The 5,028-nt window shown below is 49.0% G+C and overlaps 1 pseudogene; it reads left to right on the top strand.

The window, feature by feature from the left end:
• Positions 1–262: 262 nt before the first annotated feature.
• Positions 263–4,732, top strand: LOC118884396 (annotated as a pseudogene).
• Positions 4,733–5,028: the final 296 nt, after the last annotated feature.

The raw sequence follows: 5,028 nt of genomic DNA, 5'->3' as shown, positions 1-5,028 counted from the left end.
CAAGTGGCAACTTTATTTTTCAGAGAAGCTCCCTCTCGGGTGTCCTGAGCCTCCCAGGGTGTGGGCTGGGACTGTGGAATTCGAACGCAGCAGGAGCACGAGAACAGGAGTTTCACGGGTATCTGTCTACACTTGTCATCTCTCATGTGATCTCTGGGCTACGAGCCTTCCTCGCCCCACCTGGGTGGATGGGTTCGAGGGGAAGCAAGAAAGAGAAAACTGTTCAATTGAACATTTACTACATGCTAGGCATTTTACGCGCATGGTCTCCCTCACCATAAGTCTGCAAAACAGAGGTTACTGTCCCAATTTCAGAGGTAAGCAAAAAGTTTCAAATATTTTTGTGGGCCTTGCTCAAAGTGCCACAGCTGGTGGTGGAGCGGGCCTGTCTGCTACCAGACTCAAGCTCTTTTTGGTTTTGCTGCACTGCCTTCCCGCCAGGTGGCCTTCATACGTGAGGTGGAGGCTGGAAGGACCATTTAGCATCACAGGATAAAGGCCACAACGATTTCCCTCCACAGCTCACACTCTATTAAACAAGGGAAAGCAATAGACTGAGTGAATGTACTCAAAGGGCAGGAGTAAAAACAATACATTAGGACTCATTTGGGGAATAGGAAGTTGGCCTTCCAGTTACTGTGGGGTAAGGCAGACCAGGACCAGTCCTAGGGGCTCCCTAATTCACTGGATAAAAGACAGGAGGACAGCGATTCAGCGCCTGCGGGTGATTAGCTCGGGGAGGCCCCACTGGTTGGCTTGGCTGCACTATAACACTTAACGCTGGCTGATGATCAGTTGCTTTGCCAACATTTGAACACACCTGTGGAGCGGAAAGCCCCAGGCCCTGAAGCTTTTCAACCTGCCTGTCTGGCCCCGTCCCCTTATCATGGGTGCAGTACCCTCATACAAGGAACTCAGCCCCATGCCCTCCAAAACCTCTTCCTCAGGCCTCCTGCCGAGCCAGGGGCACTCATGAGAGTCCTGTCGGCCCCATGACATTCCAGAATTCCTCAGGTGGCTCACAGACTGGGCTTCACCTTGACCTTGAGCAAGGGCTCCCCATGGCTGTGGGAAGAGGGGGTGACAGAGCTCTCTTGAAGCCTAGGCCTCGGCAGTGTCTCGAAACATGGGTTTCCCACTTGCCTCTGAAGTTTCAACGTGGACCTGTTTTCTCCTGATAATAACAAGCAGGGCCCGGAGGGGGAAAGACAAAAGAGGGAGGGGCGCGAGGGCAGGCAGCAGTCACGCCAAAACGGAAAACCACCCAAACGCTGCTCGGAAGGGACGCGGACGGGGCTCCGTGGTTGCCGGTGGCAGTAAGGGGAGCCTGGAGGCCTGGTCATGGGAGCAGACGTGCCCTGCAGGCCAGCTCCAGCCCCTGCCCGCTCTGGTCACCAAGGAGTGGACGGGGTGGATTTTGAAAAGAAATCAAGGGAGTCCCAAAATGTAATCACCGAGGGACAGAGGAAATGAGACCCTCGGTGCGGGCACTCAGGGCCTCTGGAGGAAGGAGACCTCTACCGACCGGCCCGCTGTGGCCAGGAGGTGTCCCAGACCTGCAACAAATGGCCACAAGCTATGGCCTTGTTTGGTCTAGAACCTTCTCCTCAAAATAGCAGAAATAAATGTTTGGAAAGAAAGGTGAAATGAGTGACAGCTCGTGACCTGGCTTCGCATGTGTCACAGCCAGCTGGCCCAGCAGCACCAGGGGCCCCCGCGGTCGGGTCAGGGGTGACCCCTGCAGTCTTAGCCAGAGAAACAGACACAACAGCCCACCTCTGTTCAGAAACAGAATCTCCCCAAAGGATAACGGTGTGTGCCTGAGGACACCCGGGCCCAGGGAGGTGGAGCTGCTCCCAGCTGCAGGAAGAGCAGGGGCTCCAGAATCCAGGCCCCCCAGCATCAGGGTGAAAGCCTTTCCTCAGAGCCCAAGGCTTCCTGGAGACTAGAGCTGGAAGGGGCTCTGGAGTCCAACTCTCTCTGTTCATTCATTAAAAACATGGCAGCTCAGAGGAAGAGGCCGCCCTGAGTTCAAGACCTCCTGAATATTAGCCAGCGGTTCCCCATTCATTAAGATGGAAACAGAATCCCTGCCTTGGGAAACTGATGTACCAATTAAATGGGACAACATATGTAACCACTTGAATAGTCCATCACCTTGCAATCATTATTTGTCATTATGCAAATAAAAGCCAACTAGGGAGACCCATAAAGGTCACAGCCTTGCCCAGAGTCAGTCAGTGGAAGCCCTGCAAAGGTCAGAGGTAGGCAGCTCCCAAGACGGCCCCTACGATCCCCCTGCCTGGGATTCACACCCTGAGTAATCCCCTCACACACTGTTATCCATAGATACAAAGAAGTGACTTTATATCACTTCCAAGATGAGGTTATAAGCCTCTGTGGCTCAGAATAGAATGAAGGTTGCCAGGGGCTGGGGGTGGAGGAAAGGGGAGGTGTTTATCAAAGGGTACAAAGTTCCAGTCTGGCGAGATGAACGAATTCTGGAGAGCTACGTACAGCACAGCGACTACAGTTGACAATACTATATTGTACACTTGAAATTTGCTACGAGGGTAGATCTTAAGTGTTCTCGCCACACACATACAAAAGATGACTATGTGAGGTGGTGTCCATTAACTTGATTGTGGTGATCATTTCACAGTGTATACATGTATCAAAACATCAGGTTGTATACCTGAGATATGTACAATTTTAATTCGTCAATTATACCACCCAAAAGCTAAAAACCCAAAACACTGTGGCTGCCATCTTAGGCTCTGTCTTGGGCAGCCAGACCCTTGTAGACCAAATATGCCAAATTTTCAATCCCCACACACGTTTCCAGAAGCTGAGAAGAGAAACACTTTGAACTGGGACTGTATTTGTTTCCTGGGGCTGCCATAACAAAGTACCCTGCACTGCATGGCGTAAACAATGAAAATGTATTGTCTCACAGTTCTGGAGGCCAGGAGTCTGAGATCAAAGCAACAACAGCAGGGCTGGTTCCTTCTGAGAGCTGTGAGGGAGAATCTGTGCATGCCTCTCTCCCAGCTTCTGGTGGTCGGCCTGCAATCGTTGCCATTCCTTGGCTTATAGAAACATCACCCAGATCTCTGCCTGCATCTTCACATAGCGTTCTACCTGTGTGTGTCTATGTCCGAACTTCCCCTTTTTATAAGAACACCAGTCATGTTGGACTAGGATCCACCCCAATGACCTCATCTTAACTTGATTACCTCTGTAAAGACACTATTTCCGGTTGGCAGCAGTGGCGGAGGCCCAGGCTGGCTCCCTGCGCTACCACGGCGCTTGGGAAGAGTCACCGGGACCCGTTCGCAACCTCCATGGGCCAGCACATAGAAAAGGCTACATTTGCTGGAGTTCAGACTGAACACTGGGGCCAGTTTATGCACATCTGTGACATAATTAACACTGCCCACGATGGGCCAAAAGATGCAGTAAAAGCTTTGAAGAAAAGGATTTCCAAAAACTACAATCATAAAGAAATCCAACTTACCTTGTCACTTATTGACATATGCATACAGAACTGTGGTCCAAGTTTCCAGTCTCTGATTGCGAAGAAGGAATTTGTTAAAGATAGTCTAGTTAAGCTGCTGAATCCCAGATATACCTTGCCAACAGACATTCAGAATAGAATTTTGAATTCCATTAAGATGTGGTGGCAGGGGTTCCCAGGAGGTATGGATGTAAGTGAAGTGAAAGAAGTATAAGAAAGATGGATCTCCTTAAGAAAGATGTTCAGTTTCCTCCATCAGATGCTGAAACAGCCAGACAAGAGACTGCTCAGATCTCACCGAATCCACCACCATCTGTTCCTACTGCACCAGCTCTTTCTTCTGTAGTTCCCAAGAACTCCAGTATTACACTGGTTCCAGAACAGACTGGAAAACTGCACAGTGAATTGGATATGGTGTAAATGAATGTGAGAGTGATGTCTGCCATACTGACGGAGAATATTGCTGGGTCTGAAAACCGTGAAGACAAAGAGCTTCTGCAGAAACTTTATCAGACGGGTCGGGAGATGCAAGAGAGGAGCACGGCCCTGCTCGTGGTGGTGGAGAAGGAAGATGTCACTGTTGAGCTAGTTCAAGTGAATGAGAATTTTAGTAACACCACCCTTGGATATGAGAGGTTTACTCGAAAGCAACAAAGGATTTTGGAGCAAAATAAGAACCAGGGGGAAGATGCCAATACTAGCAGTGAACCTTCTGCCCCATCCTCTGATCTCCTTGACCTGAGTCCCAGCCCTCCAACACACAGGGCCACTCTGGGAGAATACAACACCCTGAATGCTCAGCTTTCAGACTTAAATTTCAGCTCTCCAAGTCCTGTTGTAACAAACAACTTGAAACCCAGTCTTCATCCACAGGTGGATTTGCTACCCTCGGAAAATACAGAAACACCCCTGTTTGCCCAAAGGACCAGCCAAAACCTTGCCTCAAGTCATACATATGAGAGTTTTCTGGAATATTCAAATTCAGTATTACTACAGCCGGTTAGTCTACAGACCATTCCAGCGACACCATCAAAGCAGAGACTACCATCCTTGCCCAGCAATCAACCAGCGATGACAAAGAATGATTTCCAGCCACCCAATTACTACAAGGTAATGGAGTTTGATCCATTAGCTCCTGCTGTCACCACAGAAGCTATTTATGAAGACACTGATGTATATCACTACAAAGGAGCTCAAAGTCACAATGACTGTTGAGGTGGAAGCAGATGACCAGCTCACTAGTGGCATTATGGGTGCCAATTCTCTAAAAGGTAGACCCTGTCCAGCTTTGAGACTCAGAAGTTAAGACATTCCAAAACATCAAAACCATGGTGGAATATTTTTCCTCTGCAGTAATGAAGTTTAAACGGAAGAGTAACTGTTCCAGAGTAACGTTTATGGTTCCTGACAGCAGCTCAAGCTTTATCTCAAAAGAACTTGGTTGTAACATATATTCACTTAAAACTTCAGCAGAAGAAAAATTCATGGTACTGAGGCCAACCAGGTTAAGT

Source organism: Balaenoptera musculus, chromosome 18 (assembly GCF_009873245.2).
Source record: "Balaenoptera musculus isolate JJ_BM4_2016_0621 chromosome 18, mBalMus1.pri.v3, whole genome shotgun sequence".
Lineage (NCBI taxonomy): Eukaryota > Metazoa > Chordata > Mammalia > Artiodactyla > Balaenopteridae > Balaenoptera > Balaenoptera musculus.
This window is presented reverse-complemented; position numbering and strand designations above follow the sequence as displayed.